Below are 25,784 nucleotides of genomic sequence, written 5' to 3' on the forward strand. Positions count from 1 at the left end.
CAACGATACATGAAAGAGTGTTTTGGATTGTAGCCATTTGCATAATTATATTTGGCTGTCCAGAGCATCCCTGGACAGCCATCTGTCAGGGATGCTCTGACTTGGATTCCTGCACTGAGCACAGGGTTGGACTCAATGGTCTTGTAGGCCCCTTCCAACCCAACTATTCTATGATTCTATCTAGTTGCACAACTGGTGATTTCTACTTGCAGAATTTGGCTTTTGATCTTGCCGAACCTGGCAAAGAATTATTGGAATATTTTATACGCAGCAAGTCGGCTGTGATAGAAACGCTGCAAATAAACTATCGGGGTTATCAAAACTTTAAGTCAAATGTATATTAACATTGACTCTGATTCCATGAGTAATCCTACTGATTTTCTTTAAAACACTTATTAGAGGTTTATGGCCCTTATTTTGTATGGTAAGGGGTGGGGGACTTTTACCAGTGTACAGAATATTACAGTTAAAACTTTACAGTCCAGTAAAACCCACCCACTGCTAAGAGATTAACAGTTTTATTATTTGAGGGCTACTAATAAGGGAGCTGTTTTCCTCTATATTGATGGCAGACGATAATAAACTGTGGCTGGGGGTGGGGTGGGGGAGAGAAGAGAAGGAAACAAAGCTGTTAAATGCTCAGTTCATTTCACAATCCAGAGGTATATGGAAATAATTTGCAATCAAGGGACAGGCAGTTCTGAAGATGAGTACTCAAAGTACAATGAGGCAAATCAGGGTTCAGCAACTTGTCACAGATGAAGTTTTAAATGTATAGTGTGCCAGAGGCCTCTCCCCAATTAGCATATTGGAGTGTGTTCATCATTTGCCTAAATATGCCAGACACCAGGTCATTGGCTCTTGGATCTATTCCACTTCCCCCTTGATGCCATCTGTGCAATTTCTGGTGTGAGACTTGAAATGGCAGATCAGCATCCTCAGATGACATGGCAAAAAGTTAAGTAAGTAACAGATACTATATGATTTGGATCTTCCATAATTTCTGGGGAAATAATTGTTCTAATTATTCCTGGTTGACATTTCTCCTGGTGTATACAGGGCTGTGCGTTTTGCATGATAATAATTCATTTCTTGGAGGAGGAGGAGGAGGAGGAGGAGGAGGAGTCCTCTCCCCTAGAGGAACTCTGGCAAGTCCTCTCACACCAGATTAGCTGTCTGACCAGATTTATTGATCAGGCGTCTTGGTGCTGAAAGCTCCAAATACTTAAAATCATGAAAGGAGCCCCTGTAATAATGAGATGACGATTCAAGTAATGATGATTATCAGCATAACACTTTTGTTTCCAGACGTCTGAGCTACAAATTTATTTATTTACTTACTTGATTTATACCCCACCTTTCTACCAAAAATGGCACTCAAGGTGGCACTCAAATGTTACCATAACAATAATATTCTTAGCAGATACAAGCCAGAAGTGTACTATTTTAATCAAAATCAAGATTTAGAATGGTTGAGGATGTGTAGGGAGCACATGCAACCAGGTGAACTGTGTGTGATCTGTCTTCAACTCAGTGGTGCAGTTTGCCCCCAAGTGACCACCCAGAGAGTGGCAGGTGATTGGGGCAGCAGCAGGCCAGGGACCCACCTGGGGGGTGTCTCTACAACAACAGAAGGAGAAGCCAATGGTGGCTTACCCAGCTTTTTCAGGGAGCCAGGCTTCGTCTGTTCAGGGCTCCATTGTCAGGGTGGAAACTGAGCCGATAGAACCCCAGAGCAGTTCTGATTCTGAGGAGGAACAGCAAACCATGGGAGAGGAGCGTGCTCATCTCTCAGAGGCATAGCAGCTGGCAGAGGTTCCTCCTGCCAGCATTCCTGGGATAGATAGTGACCCTGGCAGCGAGAAAGTGCAGGAGGGGGGCTTGCTGGACGCTCGGTGCTGACACCGGGAGCAATGACAGATGGAGGGCGCAGAAAGGAGGCGTAGCGCTCGTTTGGCGCACAAGCAACGGTCGCATCCCGAGGACCCAAGGGTAAGAGGGAGGAACTCTCCCTAGCCCATAAGTTCAGGGTCTTCCCATGATTCTCCTTCAAACGGGGACCAACTGCCTAACCTGGAGCATAGGCTACTTTGCTGTTCATTGCTTAGTCGCTGGTGATTAGCATCTGAAAGAGTCATTAAGTTGTTAAAGGATTAAAGCCTTGAAAAGAATCCTTTTGTCTGTGTCTTGAGTTAGCTATTGGAGTAGACTGAAGGAGGCCGCCAGGGCGCTCCTGACATCCATGAACAAGTGCACCGTACCATTCCAAGTCCTTTCACAGGAACATACTTCCAGGTGCGGGGGGGATTGGAGTGATCATCATTAGACTGGCAGGGGCTGATCAACCAATGCAAGAGGCTTCCCCATCCTTCCTTACAGCTGACAAAGCTACAAACAATCGAAGCTTCACATTAATTACTCCCTGACAGCCGAGAAAGCAGCTTTGACATAGCACTTCACAGCTTGTAGGAGAGTTAATCCTCTGAACACTTGAAGCACCGTGGCTCCAACCAGCCCCCTTTCTAGTCCCCTTTCTCCTTTCCACTGAAGCTCCAGATGTTACAAAGGATCGAAGCTGTGAAATAATTACTTCCAAAAAGCAAGGAAGCACACACCAAAGACACTCAGCTTTGACATTAAGGCTCCTAAATGCCTTATTTCGATACATAGGAATCTCGGTGACTTCTGCAGTGCACCTTTCGGGAACAAGCCTCATTGACCACAATGGGAGCTATTTCTGAGTAGACACACATATGTTTGTGCTGGGAAAGACAGGGATGGGAAACACAAGGATGGGAAACTAGCCCCTTTCTAACCTGATGCAGTACAGGGTCGAAGGTGTGAAATATTTCCAAACGGCAATAAATCAAACAATGGAGAATCGCCGCTTCAAGATAGTGCTTTACAGTCTTTAGGGAATTAGTGCTTTAAAATGTGCTATTTTGATTGAGGGGGATCTATGTAAATTCTGAAGTGTGCATTCAAGGAACAAGCCTCATTGACCACAATGGGAGTTACTTCTGAGTAGACACTAATTGGTTTGTGCAGGGAAACACAGGGATGGGAAACACAGGGATGGGAACACCTCTTGACTTGGTAAATGGTGAAAGACACACCCCTGGGCAGGTCTAGCATACCCAAGGCAAATGAGGGGGTTGGGGCACACAACAACTATACTGCTGAGAACCTGACTTAAGGAAAAGAACTGGACTTAAAATAGTCTCAGGAAATCTGGTTTGTCCACAAAAAGTTTCAGGGTGGCTGCATGATGGCCACGATGTCATGTGCCCTGAATGACCTCGAAACAGAGCCAGCTCACAGCAAATCAACTGTGGAGACACCCCCAGGGCTGATACTTTCTGCAGCATCCTTTCTTTCGTCTTATTAAAAAAAAATGTTTCAATAGTCAGGGAGCAGCTAGCTGGGCATGTTCCTGTTTATTGATGCTCATTTTATTATTTTTACTTTAAAAAATATTCTCCTTTTATATATACATGCACACACACACACACACACACACACACAAGAGGTGCTTATTCCGAAGAAAATGCATTTAGCATCACAATAACATAAGCAACTCCATTTTATTTGCATAGCCATAATAGTGCTATGATTTAAGTGAGTTTAAAATGTGAGACTGCACATGCTCAGAGTATAATTATTTTTTATTGAGAGATGGCCACCAGGTTCCCCCCCCCCAACATATCAGGAATGTAGAAGCAATCATAAAGCATGGAATATTGTGGGGAAATAAGATAAATTTTAAGTGTTACTTCACAACAGGACTAATACATGACTGTCTAAAACCTCCCAGGGTCCAAAATTACCTAGCTGCACCACTGCTTCTACTATGTTTCTTAGATGCCAAACCATAAGGTGAACTTCCTGGGAAGACAACAACGGCTAACTAATTGGCACTAATGCATACTCATCACTTCGTGGATGCACAACTTAAGATTGTATGCATCTAGATCAATTACTGGGCTTTCACTTCCCACAGTGTGTTTGCAGCTATGTGAGGCTACAAGACTGTCAAGCTGCCTGAGTGAGATGCCCCACCTCTGAGGGGCCAGAACATGACCTGGCCCTGTTTGCCAGGTATCACACTTCTGAGGGTGTGGGGTCCCTTGTGGTCTCCAAAGATTCTTCAAGAAACAGCAGTTGCAACAGCCAGAGCAATAGCTGCAATGACACCTAAGGCCTGTGGAGTAGATATTATTGTCCCCTCAGAACCTTCACTGGTCACTACTGCCTTTAAAAATATTTGTTGTGTATTATATAACTTCATGAAGAATTCAGTTTGCTTGCTTTCCTTCTCCCTTCTCATGCCATTTGCTTTTGGTATTATGACTCTTAGTTTTTTTTTTAGGGCATAATCCTACACATGTTTAGACAGAAAAAAGTCCTACAACCCCATGGCTGGCTGGTGCATTTTGGGTGTTGTAGGACTTTTTTCTGTCTCAACGGGCATAGTATTGTGCCCTTAGATCTTTGTACAACACTTAGATGATGGTAGGAGGTGCTGTGAATGAATGAATTTTGGTAAATTAGCCATCACCATATAGTAGATGAGAATAATGAGCCAGTATAAGATAGAGGATGGTTTATTTTGTTTGGATCTGGGACACAAAGGTTTTCTCATTCAGTCCTAATTGTCAGTCCTTGCCAGCTGACTGCAGCTGGCTGGCAACAGTGGCAATAACTCACTGACTGATAAGTGGGTCATAAACCTGTCCAAGGCTAGGAACGGAGGGGGAAGCCCAGAGTGGGAGATTTTACCAGCTCAGACAAAGCCAAGATGACATGGCAGAGAGAAGTCGTATTTCCGGTCCAAGGTGTAAACTAGGGATGTGCAGGCGTGCTCCCATTCAGGTTCTCTGAGCACCCGCCCAGCCCCTGCCCCAGCTCGCCAGCCCCCAGGCTCCAAGGAGAGCCCTTCCATGCTTGGCGACTGGCTCGAGACTTTCCTGGACCTGTTTGCCTCCGCGCCGATCGCCATGTTTTTTAAAAACATGGTGATTGGCAGTATGTGCCCATAGACTTATACGCACAATAGAGCCATGAATCTTGCGTATAAGTCTATGTGTCCATAGATCATTCCAGTCCCTCCCCCCCCCATCCCAGGCCAGTATCAGGGTGGACACTGAGCCCATAGAATCCCAGAGTAGTTCTGATTCTGAGGAAGAGCAGTCGCTCCTGGGAGAGGAGTGCACTCCTCTTTCCCAGGGCCCACAGCTGACGAAGATTCCTCCCACCAGCATTCCTAGATTAGATAGCAGTCCAGGGAGTGACTGAGCACGGGAAGTAGACTTGGTGGATGTGCGACGCCGACGCAGAGAGCGGCGCCAAATGGAGGGCGCAGAAAGGAGGCGTAGTGCCCGGTTGGCGTGCAAACAACGGCTGCGCCCAGAGGATCCAAGGGAAAAGGGGAGGGACTCTCCCTAGTCCTTAAGTTCAGGGGTCTGCCAGTAATTCCCTTTCAGACAGGGACCAACTGTTTCAACTTGGGGCATAGGTACTGTGCTGCTCAGATCTAGTTGCAAACGGTAGAGTTGTTAAGTTGTAAAAGAAGAATAAAGCTTTGAAAGGAATCCCTTTGTCTGTGTCTGGACTTGGCTACTGGATTAGACTGAGAGAGGCCTCCAAGGAGCCCTTGACAGCCAGCTACATGAAAGCTGCGACTTGACAGGAGGAGGAAGGCAAGAGGGAAATGCCTCTTGCCTTTCTCCTCTTGTCAAGCAGCTGCCCACGTGTAACTGGCCTGGAATGGGAAGGGGAGACTGGAATGATCTATGGACAAATAGACTTATATGCAGGATTCACAGCTCTATTTTGCATATAAGTCTATGGAAACATACTGCCGATCGCCATGTTTTTAAAAAACATGGTGATGGGCAGGGAGGTGAACAGGTCCAGGTAAGCGTCGAGCTGGTCACTGAGCACAGGGGGCTGGCAGAGTGGGGCCCAGTGAGCTGGGAGAGTTAGGAGGGCGCAGCTTGGAGAGTGCAGATGCCAGCGGTCTGGCAAATTTGCGGACCAAATCGGGTGCCCACGACATCCCTGGTGTAAACAAAGGGATTCATGACCAAGGCTGAGGTTCAGGTTTGGGGTTGAGGTGGAGCTGATGAGATCTGGCATGTGGAAATGATGTTGTTCTCCAGCAGCTTTGCCCCTGCCTGCTTCCTGCTTTTAACTGTACCATCCCAGAGCAGCTGCATACAGTCAGTCCTCTGGCCTCTGAGATCCTCTCTGCCTTAAGCAGACAGAGGCTTGTCTCCATTGTTCTTTTACATGCAGCCTCCTTCGCTCTGCTGGGGTTGGTGGAACTTCGCCCTCTGAATCCTCTGGAGAGGCTGTAGCCAGGCATGGCTCCTCCACAGGAACTGAGGGGACTTGGGCTACTTCTGTGCTAGTGCCTTCCGCTGGGTCTGGAGAATGCCATTCTCCTTTGTCCTTGGAGGAGTCTGAGGGAGGCATGACACTAATACTCAGTGGATGGCCTTGGGCAAATCAATGTCTGTCAACTTAATATGCAACACATGTTTGTTTTATAGATGAATAACAGCAAGTCCTTGTACACTGTACACTATCCAATGTAGTGAGAATAATGTTTTGACATTAAGTTTCTAGACCTCATTGTTGCAAAGAGAAAATAATGTGATCACAATGCACATCTTGCACTTGTGGATCAGATTATCTGAATTTGTAGCTGCTCTAAGAGCTATTGGCTATTGGGTGGTATAGAAATGTAATAAACAAACAAAATAAAGAAATAAGTGACAAGGGTGCCAGTTCGAGTTCTAAATACTAGTTTGGGCATTTATGAAATGTTTAAAAATGGTGCTGTGTTTAAATGGTATTTTGTTTTGTTGATTAATTGTATATTTTAATGCTTATTTGCTTGATTGATGTATTGTAACAAATCCTTTCTCCTAAAGACTATTGGAAGTAGGTGGGAGGGGGGAGTTAGAATGTTCAGATTTAAATGCAGTCTCCTGATTGGCTGTTGCTTTTTTTCAGTTGAGAGAGAGAGGGAATAACAGGCACTTGTTTTTCTTTAGAGGTTTAGATGGGGATTGGCTTTCTGATGGGTAGGATTAGGGCACTGGGCTCTAGGTTTGAGAGTGGTTAGATTCCCCTGGGAGGTGGAGCGGAATATTTATTGTTTTGATGTATGCTTCTTAGAAAGGGTAGAATAGGTCAGGAATTAATAAAAACTTGAAACAAGAATTTTTACCACATAAAACTCAGACTGAATTGAAACATATTTACCATGTAAATAAAGTTTCATTTTTAATTTGTTCTTTCAAACCATGACATTCTTGGTCTCATTTGTTACCAGTAAAAGGGTTAAATGGAACTATGAAAGAAATAGGCCAAAGTCTAGGAATCTACACCCACACAGAAATTGAAGGTTCTCTCCTCACAAGGAGGAGGGTGGTGGCAGCGTCTTAATGAAGTGGTTGCTTAGATTATATAGTTGATGCCTGCCTGCCTGCCTGCCTGCCTGCCTGCCTGCCTGCCTGCCTGCCTGCCTTCCTTCCTTCCTTCCTTCCTTCCTTCCTTCCTTCCTTCCTTCCACACACACTCACTCACTCACTCACTCACTCACTCTGAGGTATTACCTCAAGGAAGAGGTTGAGAGATTATAGAGGTACTGAAATTGTAAAAATATTTATGAGGAGTGGTGTTATAATAATCACAGGCGGGAGAAGGGTGATACATCACAGTGTTTGAACATTATATCTGAAGCCCCTTATCTTAACATTAGAAGGTAGGAGATCCCTTAAGAGACTGGGCTGTGGATCTACCAGTTGACAGTGATAACTAGGGCTGTGCACCGCTTCAGTCTGAAGCCTGAATAATGAGATGGAATGGGCTGATTCGGAGGTGCCTTGACATGATACGAGACAGATCAGAACAGCACCGAGGTGCCCCAAAGTGAAGTGGCTCCTATACGAGGCGCCTTGGTCCACCTCAGTGATTCAGAGCTCTTATGGTGTGTTCTGAGCAGCCCAGACAGCCTGGCGCCAAATGTATCAACTTGTGAGAGATCAGTGAGGAGGAGGGCAGGGAGAGGAGAGGAGGAGGGAGGGAGTGAGCTTTGGCGAATGGCAACTGTAGTTGCCAAATTAGGGCTGAACGTAACCCAGCAGTCTCCAATCAGTGACAGTGGTGGAGGAGGGGAGTGGAGAGATCAGCCTGCTTGCTTGCTTGCGTTTCATTGTGTGAGAGGGCACATGCTGGTTAGGTGGTGGTTTTATTGTTAGACAGAGATTAGAAAGAGATCTTGTGTGTGCAGCTTCATGTGTCTTTCTTTATTCCCAATCTGAATTCAATTATTTTCTTTCTTTCTTTCTTTCTTTCTTTCTTTCTTTCTTTCTTTCTTTCTTTCTTTCTTTCGTAGATTCTTTATTTAAAAAAACCAAACATTTAGTACCAAGTTTGAGTTTCCTCCCTGTTCTTCGTTTCACCCAACCCACCCTTCTGTAATAGGTTTTTACCTTTCATTCTTCTTGATTTTACATTTTAAAAAGCAGAAAATTTCACTTTAGTTGCTTAGCTTCCCCTCCCCCTTTTCAATTGTCTCTCAACCATTAGTTTGCCCTTACTTTGATTCTGTCTAGTACACACACACACACACACACACACTTTCTTGTCCTTGTTCTTGACTCCCCCTGCCCCTTCTCAAGTTCTGTATTCCTTCCCTTCCCATTTTTTTTAATCAATTTTCCCTAAAAAAATAAAAAATAAAACACCTTCTCTCTTCTATTAGGATTATAGTTAGTCTCCCCTTTGCTTGTAGTTTAGTGTTTGCTTTTCTTTTGCTCATGTGTGTGCGCGTGCATGCTTGTGCTGTGTGGACAAGCAAACTGTGTGTTAAAGCGCTACGCAGTCCACACTTCCAGAAACAGTGGGCAAAGCACTACACACATCAACAGCTATTATTTAAATTATATAGTACTACGCTGTTTGGCAAAGCAAGCAAGCCCAATATGAGGCATCTTGCGGGTGTTGTTGGCAGGGGCAGAGGTGGGCAAGGTGGTAGGCAGCAGTGGTAGGCAAGCTGGCTCTTCCCCAGTCCAGATAATGCATCCCAGTAGGCAGGCAGCAGGAGCGAGCAGAAGGCTGGTAGTGCTGGAACTCCTGGCAGCTCTCCATCTCTCACCCCCAAGAGGCTTAGGCAGGCCACCATGGAGGAGATGGGGTGGGGGAAGTGTGGGTTCACTAGGTGGAGGTTTCCATAGTTCGACTCGATGTGCCCTCCTGGCAGGTTGCTTGCAGTGTCTTGCTGCCTCTGAAAGACAAGACCACTGTGGTTGCTCTCAGTTCAACTCGATGTGCCCTCCTGGCAGGGTTGCTTGCTGAGTCTTGCTGCTTCTGTCAGACAAGACAACTGAGAGCCTGAGGTCATGACTGTGATTCTGAATAGGAAAGTACTAGGGGAAAGGGGTTGTTTGCACTTCAAAGAAACATACAGCAGAGATTAGGGATAGCGGAGGGCATCCTCCGCTTCAAAACCTAACTTCTCTGATCATTATCCCTTCTAAATTTGGTTTGAGTTTCTGAGAACAGCACATTGTACCTGTGCCTAGCACAAAAACTACCAGGCCAAACTGTCTAAAATTTGGCAGATGGGATCCCCTCCAGGGGGGCTGAGAGTTTTCCAAATGCCATGCACTTCTGTGGAACCAGTGAAAAGTTATAGCTCTTTGAGAGTTTTTATTGGGGAAAAAAATCAAATTTCACCTGCACCTCGCACATAAACTACTGGGCCAAGCTGTCTGAAATTTGGCAGTTCAACACTCCTCCATGGGGGCTGAGAGTTCTCCAGATTTCATGTATGTATCATGAAAAATGAAAAAGTTATGGCCATTTGCGTTTTCCTATGCAAATCAATAGGAAAACGTCAGAAACGAGTGATCCGGATGTCCGAATCTCGCTTTGCATTCGGATCTCAGTTGAAGTGGATGGGGTCCAAATTGGTATCTGAAGCAAAGGGGTGTGTGTCTGTGCACAGCCCTAGTAATAACTCAAGCCAGAAACACAAAGTGGCTTTTAAAATCTGGCATGGAGACAACAACCTGGGACCTGCTTCATCAGGAAGCATCCCATTGCTCTGTGGGCAAGTGGTTCAATGTGGCACAAGTGGGATTCCCATAACCAAGTGACAGCACAAGGAATGTAATCAAGATCCCCTGGAGTCACCCAAAGTGCCTCAAGCATGAAATCCGTCTAAGTAAGTGAATGGGAATGAGTGCCAATGTTTGCCAAGGCACAGTCTATTTGCTTTTGGCATCCTTTAATAGTGAGGTTTGATAGACATGACGCAACCAGGAAAATGGAGCACTACTTTTCACGAATGGATCATTTGCCCTGACCACACTAAGCAAGCAGCATCTCTATTCAGTTTATATATTTGCCAGTGCATAGGTAAGAAAAGCTACAGTGGGAAATATCGTGTCAAGCGTCTTAAGCTGCAATCCAAAGTCCAAAAGGAGTTCAAACGAAACCATCGACACTTAACTTTCACAGAAATGTGTTTTCGGACAGGGGCACGTCCATATCTAAACCAGCCTCCTTCAACCTGGTGCCCTGCAGATGTGATGGACTATAGTTCCCATAATCTCCAGCCAGCATGGTCACTGGGGATGATGAAAGTTGCAGTCCAACTTATCTGGAGGGCACTAGGTTGGGAGAGGCTGAACTAAACAACGCTTTCCATAAAACAGTGCACAGTTTCACTGAAAAAAAAATCTACTCAGAGGAATAAAAGGCATGTTGTCTAAACAGATATTTAAAATAATCCAAGGGATACTGAGAACATCTTCAGTGCCTTACTACACATACACCCACCTCGTTTCTGTAATATATGAGAATGATATGCAAGCTCACAACAGATTCCCTTGTAATAGCTGCCGTTTCTAAATGATCAAATGCCACTGTCTGTTGAAGCAGGCTCCTCTCCTTTCCGAGACATCAATTATATTTGCTGCCTTCCTTAAATACAGGACTTCCCTGCCCAATAACAAAAGTTGACTAAAGGGAAATTGTCAGAGGAATTGCTATTTTTCTTGAATATAGGTCCTCATTGCTGAAGAACAAAAAGTGGCTATTGGGAAAAATTGTGTGGGAGAGTGAAATCAAGGCAGCTTAAAACATAGGTGGCTAACCAGTGGCATATATGCCACAAGCGGCAATGTTAAAGGGAGTTTTGTGTCATGGCTGGACAGGAGCAGGATGGCTCACTGCCCTACCTACGCTATAGTCAAGTTTAATCTCCTTCCTTCCTCTCCAGTGTTGCACTGTACGTACTCCCCAGCTCAGTTGACTAGAGGCAAAATCATCCCATGCATCTCTCCTTAGTGAGGAAGATTATGAGCAGGTGACTTGTGTGCCTGCCTATTCAGTCTGCTGTTCAGGCGCTGGCAGTGGGCAACTTCAAGGCTCCTGTTGCTCTACTCTCATACGCTTCTTTATCTTTAAATCAGACTTGGATTGGACAGCCCTTCAAATAGAGGACTGTCTTCTGTAAAGTATGATACATGGGGTCCCACAGAGGGGGAAGAACCAGTTGGATTGGTAAGACCAGCAGTGAAACTATGGAAGAGGTGAACTCAGGCCCAGACCTTGAGACTGTCAGCTAGGGACTCTTTGAGCCAGAGACCCCTGAACTGAGACCTCAGGAGCCAGCACCCCATAGGACAAGTTTTCCTGAGGAGACAGATCCCTTTACACCATGGACCTGGCTCACTCTCCCCAGGGCATGCTTGAAAATACAGGCAAGTACAAGGTGAGAGGGGACGAACTCAAGACAACCTCTTTAAGGCTTTTTACTCTTCACGAAGGGGTGGAGCCTGGGAGGGATAGTCTGGCCTAAGAGGCATAAAAGTTCTCCACTGAACATCAGGCCTCCTCGGAGCAAGCTGTCTTCCAAGGTCTTCCAAGGACCTGACTAAGTCACCTTCAGACATCTGTCATATGATGTGCTATCATATATAGGAACTCAAGGTCAAGACAGGACATCCTCATGTTCTCTGAAATCTCAAAAGTCTGACCTTCTGCAGAGGGTCTCAGAGCAATCCAGCAGATTGGGAGACAGAAACAATATTTTAGGAGTCTTGTGGCATCTCCTCAGAAGACAATACTTTCATGTGTGATGTCCAGCAGGCAACATGTATCCTAACTCAAAGAAGCAATTTGGTCATTTGATTCATTGAAATTGACTCCTTCTCCCATGAATACCTGCTAATGAGCAGTTGATAAGAGACAAAGAGTTGCTTCATGACACATTTCCATTTGCAAGTCATCAATTACACCAATCATTTAAATTTGAACTATGAGTCCATTTTCTCACCTGCTACAGGGACTGAACTTGACAGAAGGTGGGCTGGGCATGCAACTTATCAATAGACAACATAAAGTTGCTTAAGAGTTGAGTTTTTAAGCTTTTAGATTATATAGCATTTTATCATTATAGCAGGAGAAAAGGATTTGGGCAGAGGCAATGAGGAGGCTTTAACACTGAAAATATACTGAGCAAATATATCACACAAGGGTCAGTGTAATATTGTGGCTAAAACATGGGACTTGGACTAGGAAGATCTGGATTCAAATTCTGTTCAACCATGAAACTCGCTGGGCGACTTTGGGTGAATTGTTATGTCTTGGCCTAACCTACCTCACAAAGATACAAATAAAACAAGTGAGTAGGTGAAGAATTGACTAAATAACCTTCGGGAAGCACATAACAAGCAAAGCAAAATGAAAATGCTGTACTTCCCTCTCCCCCTGCCCACACACACAGTTTAGAGCTCAGGCACTAGTAAGGGGTGCTCTCACCTCCAACCTGAACTTATCTTGCACAATGTAATATTGCATATTTGGCTCTTACAGACACTCTATGGGTTCACGGAGCCATGCACATAAATGTGCACCCACTACAGAATGCACCAGGGTGAGAGTAGAATGTAGCACACATGTTCAACTCAAGCTTCAGTGGTGGTAGTGGTGAGGACATCTGCTGGTGACTGAAAACCTGGAAAAGGGGCCTCATCCTGTGCAACACCGGCAAGAACCGGGCACAATTTCAGAAGCTGTAGATGACTTTCATTTAGCTTTAACTGAGACTATTAGGGCACAGCTTGGGAAGCCTGGTCACAACAGCCCTTAGAGACTTGAACTGACACACTGCATGCTTGCCTGTCAGTGGTGATATAGCCAGTCAGCTTGGGAAAGGCCTCATCCATATGGAATCATTTATTTATATTCTCATGCCATAAGCCCATACTTGCCTTTGTAGGAGGCAATCTCCTGTTGCTCAGCCTTATGACCACAAAGGAGGGAATAGCTGTAACTAAAGCTAAGACTTAAGAGATTCAAGATTGTGGGATGACTGATTCTTTTGTCCCCCTTCCATCTGCTGAATCAAGCATATGCTCCACAGTGCTGGCCTTCACAGCTAGTATCAAATTAACTTTGGAAGGAGAGGGGCCAAAACTATCTAATGGGCTTCTTCAGTGCCTTGGATTGGATTTGGTATTTGTTTTCATGACAGTTGTCAAAAGTTTCCCTTTCTAATAGCACATCAGTTTGGTGGAGTGTTGGCTCATGATAGCTCTGGGAAAACTGAGGGGTAGAGAGAGAGAAAGCCAGTGTGGTATATTTGCTGAGCAGCCTTCCCTGACCTGATGTCCTTCAGGTATGTTGGACTGTAACTCCCATCATCCACAGCCAGCATGGCCATGATAGCTGTGGATGATGCAAGTTGTAGTTCAACACATCTAGAGGACACCAGGTTGGGTAAGGCTATGCTAGAGGCTTAGAAGTGCAAAGCCCATGTGCAAATTTCTGCCTCGCTGTGAAGCTGAGCAAAGTGATGCTGATATTCCAGTAGCCTTTGGGAAAGCTCCATTTCACAGGGACAACTTTGGAATGACCCTGACACAGTGCTTGACAGTGCACCAGGCATCAGAATAGGAAAGGGGCAGGAGGAGACCCTTCCTCCCTCATTTCTGTCTCCTTGCAGCTTGCCAGCACCAGACCCAGAGTGCCACTGCAACTTCAGCCCAGTAAACTGGGTGGGAGGGAAAGGAAGAGGGATTGGGGGAAGAAAGTTGGATAGATGAATGTGTCAGTGGATGAGGGATTTGGGGTTCAGGGTTTATTTTGCGAATTTTGTTTGGTTAGGAAATAAGCCAAGCTGGTTCCTGATTTGGGGGAAGTAGGTCGACGTATTTCAGAGCTAACCCCAAGTACCTGCTGTGATCACTTCGTGAAGCACTTTGAAGATCAGATCACTTGGCTTCAATGCCCACTTGAACCTTGATTGTAGTATCTGGTGAAGTGTCCAGTGCACCTTCTGGTTTAGCTGTATGGGATCAATTTCAGTTTGTGCGGCCTGAGGATGTAGCCACGTGCCTGTAGCTGCTTAGCCTACAACCTGCTCTCACAACCCTTGCCGATCCTGGCTTATTCATTAGCTGGGAGCTACCTGCTGTTGGCTGAGTGGATCTGGGAAGTGGTGAATGTGTCTTTTGCACGACGGAGTGGTGCCCACCACCATGAAGGAGGTGGTGGTGCATCCACTCCTGAAAAAACCTTCCCTGGATCCAGAGGTTTATACGAACTATCACCCAGTCATGAATACTCCTTTTCTGAGTGTCAAAACCTACGTGACCGCATGTGACACCTGTCAATGGGCAAAGGACCCCACGGGCAAACCCACTGGATTGCTCCATCCCCTGCCTATGCCCTCAGGGCCCTGGAAACTACTCTCCCTCAAGTTTATCACCGACTTGCCATGATCACTATTTTGGTGGTGGTGGACTTATTTTTTAAAACTGCCCATTTCGAAAAGCTGTTTTAAACCCACGTTTCCCGATGGCATGGCTGGCGGGAGGGGCTAGTTTTGGATAGGCCCCCAATTCATGGCCTAATTCTGGTAGGAGTTACTGACAGTGCTCAAATTAGAACTCAGACATTCCTCCGCTCCCCACCCCCAGGTGGATGGGTAGACTGAACACACTAATGCCATGCTGAAGCAGTAATTACAGTGCTATGTAAATTACCAACAGGGTAATTGGGAGCTCCTTTTGCCTCTGGTTGAATTTGCTTACAACAAGTAGGGATGTACAAACCCACACCCATCTGGGTTCTCCAGGCACCCGCCCAGACTCTGCCCCCGCTTGCCAGTCCCCGGACCGCGCTCAAGCCCTTCCCACGCTTGGTAAGCAGCCCGCACTCACCCCAGCAGTCTCATCAAGCTCCATGGTCGCTATTTTTTTTTTAAGGCAGATCACAAAAATGCGCAAATTTGTGAATGCGCAAAATTGAAAATGTGCATTTTCGCACATATGCAAATATGAGCATTCGCAAAAATGTGCATTTTCATGCATATGCTAATATGCACATTTTTATGATCGCCGTTTTATTTTTTTAAAAATGGTGACTGTGGAGGTAGGCGAGGCTTCTGGGGTGAGTGCAGGCCATTCACCGAGCGGGAGCAGGGGCTCAGTGAGCAGGGCTCAGTGAGGGGGGCAGGGGTGGTTCTGCCAGATTTCCAGACAGAATTGAGCACCCGCACCATCCCTAACAAAAATGTATGTCATGCCTCCACACACCAAACCCCATTCTTTGCCAATTTGGGGTACCATCCCAAGACCTTCCCCTCCATGTTAAGTTCTGCCTCGGTGCCAGCCACCCATGATTTTTTAGTTAATACTTCAAAAGTATTAGCTATCCCGCCCAATTTTGTGTCATCTACTGAGTAGAGGGAAACTAGTACTTCCAGTAGAGGGGAACTAATACTTCCAGTAGAGGGGAACTAGTACTTCCACTAGTTTGCTAGTGGAAACTGCCAACCCCTGCTCTTGGGCAACTGTGGCAGAAGAGGATTTCCCACCCTTACTGGTAACCATTGAGAGGCAGCAGGTGGCACATTACTTAGCAGTGTGCATGTACGCAGTTGCTGATTGGCTACCCTTATCCCCATGCTGACAGTAGCAAATACCTGCAGTAGCTAGCCAGTCAGCAACTGCACACCCCAAGGATGGTGACTGAGGTGGCATCTACCTCCTGATTCCTGATGGTTCCTTGTAAGGGTAGGAATTCCCCTCTTCACCTATCCTGCAATAGCAGACAATTCTCAACAAAGAACCATTTCACCAGCCACTGCTGATGCCAAGCAAGGACCTACATGCTAGAAACTCACATTAGTTGGATTCCATAGCCCTGTTCAGGCATTGAAGAGAACATCTGAGGGCTCAAAGTAGGTACTGGTACAAGGCCATGCATGCTGGCCCCAACCCTACATCTCAGGCACTCTGGCTCTACCCCTGTAGTTCAGACCTTGCCATGCTGAATCTGCAAGTTCTGAACAGGAGTTCTACTTGCATTCACTTGAACATGAGTAGAACTCTCAGCGGAATTGGGAACCCTGCCTTTTCAGGGTCTATAATTGTGCTGAGATCACACACCCTGCTATCTTGATTCATTCATAAGGATGTCCATTGCTGGGAAATCCAGCCCTTTTGAGGCTTGCTGGACTTCAGCGACGTGCCCCACTCAGCTTGCTTTTGTGAGCCGAGCTGCGTGGTTTCTCTGAATTCCGGGGACTTTTAATGTAATGTGGGGGGGGGGGGTCTCAGCGATAATTTGCACAAATAGAGAGTTGTGTAAATTACGGCCACAAATTGAGCAAATTGCTGCTGTACTTTGCTCAAATTTGCACAATTTGCACAAATTTTGTCTGTAATTTATGTAAAGTCAAACACACTGAAAATCCACTAGCTGGCCCAACTCATGGCAGGCCAGCTGGTGGAAGGTGGAACAGAGTCCTGGGGGCCAAGACAATGGAAGTTCATTGAGCTCCACCCCACAACCAGATTCCATGAACATTACTATTCATTCATGCATTACTTAAATTCACAATCTAGAAGCTGAAGTTCTGAATCCCTGGATTGAAAATTAGGTCTGAAAAATCATTCCATCTGCTGCCATAGATTGCAGCCTTGGAAGTTCCACATATTGGGCCACTTCAGACATAATGAGATGAATGAACAGTGGTGCCCGTGGACTCTCTCTTTGTCCCTCTATTCCTCCCTACATGTACCAACTTTGGTGCTTCTATCATGTTTTGTTTAAACCATATGTCCCTGTTATATCTGAACCAGAAAACTGTGTTTTAATCTTGGCCTACTAACTAGGATATGAAACACCAGGAACAGATCCCCACAGCAGAATTCCAGAATCCAGATGTGTTTATTTGTTTGTGTTTATTTTCACAAACATACATTTGAAACCCTGTAGGGGAGCAGGAACAACTTGGAAGGTAATTGGGAATGGAAAAGGCTGAGGAATGGGAAAAGGTGCTTTTCTCTATAGAAATGGCTCTTGAGTTTTGTCCAATTTCATGTTCCTTCCTAGCCCTATTTAATTGTTCATTCCTGCATGTGTGTCAAATGAAACTAAGGGGGAGGTGGGACTGTGTTTGCAGAACATCCCTCTAACCTCTACAACCCAGTTCACACAATTTGCTGAGCTCACCATGGGTTGTTTAACACCTGAGGAGTCATGGTGCATGCCGGGCACCATTTTGAATATAGAACACACACACTCCCAGTTGGGGCATGCATATCAGTACTTACAATATTGTTCTTTCCTCTTTATTAGAATGTCTGCTTTCCTATCTTGTTGAATCTCCCTTAATGCATTTTATCCTATAACCCGGCCACCATCATTCATTCATTCATTCATTCATTCATTCATTCATTCATTCATTCATTCACAACCTCTATATATTGCTCCACATCTCAAAAGATTTCAGAGTGGTGAACAATAAAATATATAGAGATATAAAGAAGAAAACACCATATTAAACATTTTGTTTTTTAAAAACAATACCAATAAAAAACATGGCTAGTCAAGCAAGGAAGGCTTCTTGAAATAAATATGTTTTCAGGAGGTGCCGAAAACAACATAATGTTGGTGCCTGCCTGCCTGCCTGACCTCCAGAGGCAGGGAGTTCCATAGAAAGAGGACTGCCACACTGAAGGCTCCTTTATTTGAGGGTTAAACCACCCTTGCATAACTCTACTACAAACCATGGGTTATGCAAGTGTTGTTTAACCCTCAAATAACCCATAGTGGCCAGGTTCTCATGACACAGCAACCCCCCAATTGGGGGTTGCATATTCAAAATGGCACCTGGCACACAATGTGGCTCATTGGGGGTTAAACAACCCCTGGTGAGCCTGGTGGTCATGCGAACTAGGTTAGTGTATTCAGATGAATGTGTGAAAAGTGCCTCTACACAGACACAGCTGTGCACATGCAGGGGCTCCCAAGTGATCAAGAATCCTGATTGTGCAGGGTTCTAGATTGTATGGAAATCCAAACAGGTATATACATGTAGATACTCTTGTCACATATTCAGCCGAATGAGCGAAGGTCAGGGCATGGTCTAGGAGGGAAAGGAACTATCTTTTAACACCAGGTGTCTGTGGAATAATTTCTGTTGATATACATAAGGAAAACCTGCAATGATCATCTGTGTTCTTTAATGTGCTATTATTATCATCATTGTTATTGTTATTGTTGTTATTGTTATTATTATTATTATCATGTGCATTTAAATGTGCTGCATCTCTTTGAAGAGCCCCTGAAGCTCTGATAGACAAAAAAAAAATCCCATCAAATAACAAACACTAAATAGTGCCTAAGTTTCAATTCTTCAGCATATTTTCTTTCCACATTACTCTAAATGTTCTCAGCTGTTGAAGCCTGATATTGCTATCAGTATGTGTAATATTGTTCTTTCCCCTTTATTATAATGTCTCCCATCCTGTCTTGTTGAATCTCCCTTAATGCGCTTTATCCTTGCATGCTGCAGCCTTGTTCACTGTCCTGATTTAGACAAATATCGGTCCCTTAAAGATGTTTGTCCGCAGCCATGACATTCTCATCTTGTCCTTGTGAAGCAAACTTTTACATTTCACTTTTTGGGGGTGGCGGCTTTTGAGTCTGATATCAAACTATTTTCTGAAAACCTTCCTTTTGTTTCATTCATTTTTTTCAGGTCAACGCAACGCTCACCTACCAGAAACATTCCTGGAAAGGCTTTTCAACATTATCTGAATTCTGCTCATCCCTACATCTAATTTAGCTATATGAATTTGGAGGACACTTGGGTGACAGCAGCTTTTGTTCATCTTTTTACTGCCACAATACGCTTGCTTCCCCCAAAATTGACAGGAGTGAAGCTTGGGCTCTGGATTAATCATTTAATAAGTAATTCTGGAGATTTCCTGGGAAAACTGCAACCAGAAGCCAGTCCACCACATATGCAGGTATGTGCCAGTGTCCTTACAGGTACACTGACTCAAAGGACAGAACAAACTGCTCATGTGATGGAGTTGTATGGGTGTGAGGTATGAACGATGTAGGAGCTTCATGGGTAATTCCCCAACTCTGTTTGGAAGGGTTTCTTTGTCCATTGGTCTGCTGGAATGGCACTCCTAACATCCACCTCCAATGCTGATTTTAACCCTTCAAGAATGCCCCCAAACTCTGATCATAACATGGCATACATCTTTGATACAAGGGGAAGGATTCAATGCTATCTATGGGCTAGTGCTATTGATGTTGTACTAGCAGAAAACAACACTCGTGCAATGTCAGTAGTGCTTGCTAGAGTGACAGGTTTCCTGGGAAACCTGGTGTGCTCGCAGACACTGTTGATGTAGCAGAAGTCTTGGTTCCTGCTAGTGCAATGTCAGCACATGGATACTGTTGGGTCCTTTTGCAATAGCTGGAGTAGTTAACATTAGCCTCTCAAACCCCTTTGTGAGTGCCACAGAAAATGTCATTGTGTAGCTCTGGGTTGCTGCATGTATGCAGACTGTATAGCACTGGAAGGTACCTGATCTGTTTCAGCTACAATACAGGTACACTCGTACATGGCACCTAGTTCTCCTAGAGATATTGACCATCAGATTTTGCTCTGTGAAGTTGTGGTCAAACCTGATACCTTGTAGACTGTTTGGTATACTGTGCACAGTTCTGCCAATTGCACATCTAAAAGGATATTGTAGAGCTGGAAAAGGAGCAGAAAAGGGAAACCAAAATGATCAAAGGGCTGGAGCAACTCCCCTATGGGATAAGGTTATGTTGTTTGGGGTTTTTTAGCTTAGAAAAAAGGTAAGGGGGGACATGATAAAAGGTGTATAAAAAAGGTGTAATAAAATTATGCACCCTAAGGAGAAAGTGGATGAGAAGAAGTTTTTCTCCCTCTCTCCTAATACTAGAACCCAGCGTCATCCAACGAAACTGAGTGGTAGGTGATTCAGGTCAGAGAAAATGAAGCACTTCTTCACACATAGTTAAACTATGGAATTTGCTGCCACAAGATCTAGCGAGGGCCACCACCATGGATGGCTTTAAAAGGGGATTAGACAAATTCATGGAAGATAAGGCTATCAATGGCTACTAGTCATGATAGCTACATATTACCTCTAGTAATACCAGTTGCTGGAGAAAATGAGAATGTTATTGCACTCATGTCCTGCTTGTGTGCTTCCCATAGGCATCTGGCTAGCCATGGTGGAAACAGAATGTTGGACTAGATAGGCCTTTGGTCTGATCCAGCATGGCTCTCCTTATGTTTATATCATATATTAATCATGACCCATCTATCCAAATGCCTGTTTAGCCCATCAATCTTATTGGAAAGACACATTTGGCTAAATAATTTTTTATGTGCCTTATTCTTAAACACATATGGTAATGGTAGTTTCCTTTGCCACAGTACATTTTTTGCATCTCAAAATTGGATATGGTCTCTTTGTTAATCTTTTTTGATTCATTACTTTCTTTTGTAATTATTTTACCTTTGTATCCTGTTGATAATGCAATATAAAGACCCAGATCTTTTAAAATTTACTATCATGAAGAAAGAACTGTACCTCTTTTAAAAAGTTGTATTCTAATATTCAACTTATCATGAAATGTATCTTTCAAAAATCTAAGCACTGGAGTGCTCCATCCCAAATGTTTGTTATTCTTCATGGATATAGTACTCTAGATGGCATTATAGATATGATTAGCTGTTTTGTTTTAATATTCACTTTTGAGAGATATCAAAATGTAATAAATAACTAGGTAAATACAGCAATGCTACATTTTGTCCTATTATTCAAGACCTTTTTATATATAATATGTAAATAGCTGCATACAAAGCTATTTGTACACAGCTGCAACCCAATCCATGTCTTCTCAGAGGTAAGCCGTCTTCCAGGAAAGCATTATAGGATTATAACCTACCATGCTGAACAGTGGCTTCATCAAATGGGTCACTACTTTGCAATATAAATTGCAGGTGCAGGGCTCCTGATCGAGATTGGGTGCATTGCAGAAGAAAAAGGGTTACAGCCCTCCTACTCCCCATGCTAGGGTTCCAATCTGGATTGGGGCCCCTGCGCTCACACTAGAGTAAAAATGAAAAAGCTAATGTCTGTTTCAGTCCTTAGTCTTACCTTGTTGCACAAATGAGGGTTGCTGAGTTTTTTGTTTTGCATTAGAGGAGATGCCAGGTCCTGATCTTCAAAACACCAAGTGAAATGTCATCATCTCCCTAACTCACTTATTTTATTTCTAGCCATGCTAACAATGATAACCAAATAACACTGTATCCTCAGCATGCATGTACTGAGAGATCCTCTTTGTTTGCTATTGTGACGTAAAAGAATGATAGGCTAAAACCCTTATCAGGCCCGATTGAGAGGAGAGTTCTACTTGCATTCCCGATCATGAAAATAATTCTACCTGCATTCAACTGAACATGATGAATAGAATTCCCTTTGAGACCTTGCTAATTCAACACGGCAAGGTCTAAACTAAGGGGGGCAAGCCAGCGCACCTGGAGACATAGGGAGCGGGGCCAGCATCCATGCCCCTGACCCTCTACACACTTAAAGCCCTCACACCTTCAGGCAAATGCCAGAACAGAGCTTATGTCTTCTTCACAAACACAACTGAAGCGCATACCGTACAGTAGGGGTGGGGAACATGTGGCCCTGAGATGTTGTTGGACCTCAACTCCCATCAGCCCTTGCCAACATGGCCAATGGCAAGGGATTATGGGAGTTGTAGCCCAACAACGTCTGGAGGGCCACACGTTCCTCACCCCTGCTTTACATGCAACCTGAACCACTACTTGTTCTTTTTTTCTAGATTGCATATATATGTCATCTCTCTAGAGCTGTAGGAGGGGTATGACCAAACGCACAGAACCCAGCCTCTCTTCTCAGAAAATGTTTCTAAAAATTGCCTAGGGCTGGACAGAAATGGTTGAACTTAAATTTCATTGACTGGGGGGGTGGGGGGGAGGGGGAAATCAGGAGGCAGTTTTGAGGTTGGGCCCAACCATTTTTTTCTAATGGTTTTAGCAGTAGGAGGGCAGTGACTGAGGTGGCAAGAAGTGGCAGCTTCCTCTTTTTTAAATTTTAAGATGTATTTTTGCCACCACCTCTGCTGCTGCCGCTGGCAGTGGCAACAAAGATTTTCTTGGCCACCCTCTCTTTCACCCTCCTCCGCTGCTCCTAGAATGATATTGCACCATTCCAGGGGCATTTGGGAAGGAGCATATTGGCAGCTGATAACAGCTGGTGAGGAGAGTCTCACTGTTGCTGCTGCAATAAGCAGCAGTAAAACTACATTTTAAAAGACAGAAGGGGGGGGGAGAAGCTGCTCCCTCCTATTGCCTGCTCCTTCACACACAATTAGAAGTTGCCAGTATATAACAAACCACAGTTATCTCTTTTGCCCAATACAGGAAACAGTGGTTTGTATGATTTTGAGGCAGCCACTTATTAACCCCAACAAGTGGAGGATCATTTAACAATGTATATATTATAGCTGTTATTGTTAATACAGTGTAATCTTGAAAGTGGCTGAGAACACTGTGAAAAGGCATATTACGCTAATCAGTGCCAGCATGCCTTACTTTGGTGCCCTATCCAATGGGAAAGAAGCAATGAAAGAAGATAATATTAAGTTCTGTCTCTTTGCTTCTGTTCAGCCAATGGGGAAGAAGTGTACTTTTCTGCCTCTACAATTCAGCTATGATTTGGTACTTTCCCAAATGAATGAACATTTAACATTCAGTGTTTGAGGAAACCCTATAGAAAGACTCACTTGAGCCAAGTCTAGTTTCACATCCCACCACAAATTGTCTGACACAGTTGAGTTCTTCTTGAAATCCCCCAAACTGAGAATGTTTGCATCATCCCTACTTCATGGTGGCTAAAGAAAGATACTGAGGACTTTGAAAAGACATTTGGCTGCTCTATCTTTGCCTGTTGAGTTTGTTGCCATTTCCTGCAATAACCTTCCCTTATTTCCCTTTGTTGAGTGGTGTGTAGTATTGGACAGACCTCTGTCAACAGGCATATCTATAGTTCAATAAATATTCTCCAACTATAAAACCCACAGAAAGATGGGATTGGAGAGAATACCATTTAAACTGCATTGCGGGGACAAAATTACATTACTTAATGAATGATTTAGGAATTTGGTAACACTGCCAGTCGTTTAATAACCTAGAATATTTCATAGACTTTTTAATTTCACACCACAGTGTCCATTGTTTCAGAGAAATTTGGTTGATTTTTCCTATTAAAGTTAGATATGGGTGTTCAGTGGAACCCTGTGACCTACATTTTATGTATATCAGGCCCGTGATGCTGACAATGAACTGAAAAACCCTGATCTATTATCACTTACAATACATTCCTATTCACAGCTTCATCTGTGTCATTTGCCAAGCAGAGATATATTTTGTCATACTTTCTCTGGAACATCCACACCTCGGATAACATTAACAATTCAAATGTATCTAAGCATTTTCTGTGTATAAAATTTGTCTGATTAATTAGAAAGAGCCCAGAGCATGCAGAACTAATTGTAACTAGTGTCAACATTCAAAAACTGCAGACGGTACATTAAAAAAAAAACGTACTGCAGAAAGTTACAGATTTGGGTTGTTTTTTTAGCATTTGTAGGAGTAGAGCCCTTTTCACCACTGATAATTTATAGCCTCATAAAACAATGTTGTTGTTTTTTTATGGAATTGAAGGACCATGTGTTCCTCCCCCTCACCACCTTTAACCAATTTAATTACTTTCAAATTCTGTTTTATTTTGGTTCCTTTGCTCTTAACATCAGTCTAGCACATTTAAAGAGTGTAATACAAGTAACACTGTGCAGAAAATGAGCAGGGTGGGGGGAGTCAAACATCATGCCCAAGAACGGGGGTGGGGGGTGCAGCTCAGGGACAGAGCACATGCATATCAGGCATACAGAACCTCTATCAGCCAACGGGGAGAATTCCATTCTGGAGAAGCTTTCCGGGCCTGAATTCTAGTGGTGGGTGGGGTGAAGTCAAAAGGGTGTATGGCCAAAGTCAAAAGGGGCAGAATAAAAAAAATGAGCATATTTAGCTTAAACTGGTTACTGCTAATAACTAAGCCTCAGGGGAGGCATTTCACCCTTTAGAATGGGGAAAACACTGCACAAAAGCCAGGAAACCACCAAATGAGTGGCAGGGGGAAAGAGGGTGGGGCCATGGGAGGGGAGTTTGGCCATCTGGGGAACATCAGAAGGCTGGATTAGGACACCAGGGATGGGGATGGAGTTGGGCCCCAGGCTTGAAGTTCTGCAGCTCTGCATTACAAGCAGGAGATCACAAACCAATCCTCAGCATCTCTGATTGAAAATACCTCCATTTGAAACTCTGGGAAAGTCTTTCTGGAATCACTGCTGGCCAGAATTGATGGTACATGGCTCCAGGTCTGAAATACTGCAGCCCTTATAAGGCAACTCAAATCTGCAAGCATAGAAGGCAGACAGGGACGTGTCCCCCCCTTCACCCTGACTACCCCATATTGGCAGGGAGGGGCTGAAGGGGTACTGTAGCCAAGTTCAGCTGAATGTGATGGCAGTGCTCCATAGGGCCCTGTGCAAGGAGAACTCCCAGTCCCAAGCAGGCTGCAACTCAGTTAAGCTGCCGTTATTTGGCACCTCAAGCTCAAATCCTAAGATCTGTGCTTGAACATTTCTTTGGAAATTAAAAACATAACCCTGAGGAGCTAGTCTGCCAAGTTCCAAACACGGGAGGCAATTATATAAAAAATATCAGCAAATGAGATCCCTCCACTATACAAGGGACAAACTACATGTGACCTTAACTCTGTGTAGCTCTGCTATTGAGCGCAGGGGTTTTTAAAAACAAATTGCCTGTGTGTGACTGTGTGGGGGGAAGGTGGTGGTTCCAATGTGTGTGCATGGGTGGGTGGGTGGGTGGGTGGGTAGGGGGTGTCCTTAATCCTTTGCCCCACTGAAGTTCTGATCCAGATCAGCGGGGGAGGGGGGGTTGCATTGCATTGCAAAAAAAAATCCTGTTGAAACAAACAGAACCCTTTTTGCAATGCAAATGGCAGGTGTGGGGGACCCAATCTGGACGGGGTGATGGGGGGAAGGGTCAAACCCCCATGCTAGGGGTCCTGCTCCTATCCAGCTGTCACATGAGGTTTGGCCCTAAGAGGGCTGGGGTGCAGTGCGATGTGAAAAGCTTTAAAAGCTAATGCAGCCTTTGCCAGGCACATGAGCAGCAACCCTGGAGATGTCAGAGTACATTTTGCTGCATAAGCAGTGTCACAGAAGTGAGAGAGGCTAATACATCTCCGAAACAATGCAATGCACAACCTCCCAAAGCAGATGGGGGGGGT

At 44.5% G+C, this 25,784-nt stretch overlaps 1 long non-coding RNA gene across 1 annotated transcript in view; it reads right to left on the bottom strand.

Annotated features, from left to right (window-relative positions):
• Window positions 1-8,402: 8,402 nt before the first annotated feature.
• Window positions 8,403-25,784, bottom strand: part of LOC146348055 (uncharacterized) — a 55,336-nt gene continuing 37,954 nt past the window's right edge. The window contains exon 4 of the long non-coding RNA XR_014790511.1: window positions 8,403-9,298. This is a non-coding gene — a long non-coding RNA (uncharacterized LOC146348055). The remainder of the gene's footprint in view (window positions 9,299-25,784) is intronic.

Source organism: Heloderma suspectum, chromosome 4, assembly GCF_057233095.1.
Source record: "Heloderma suspectum isolate Gila_16-S chromosome 4, 16-S_ref, whole genome shotgun sequence".
Lineage (NCBI taxonomy): Eukaryota > Metazoa > Chordata > Lepidosauria > Squamata > Helodermatidae > Heloderma > Heloderma suspectum.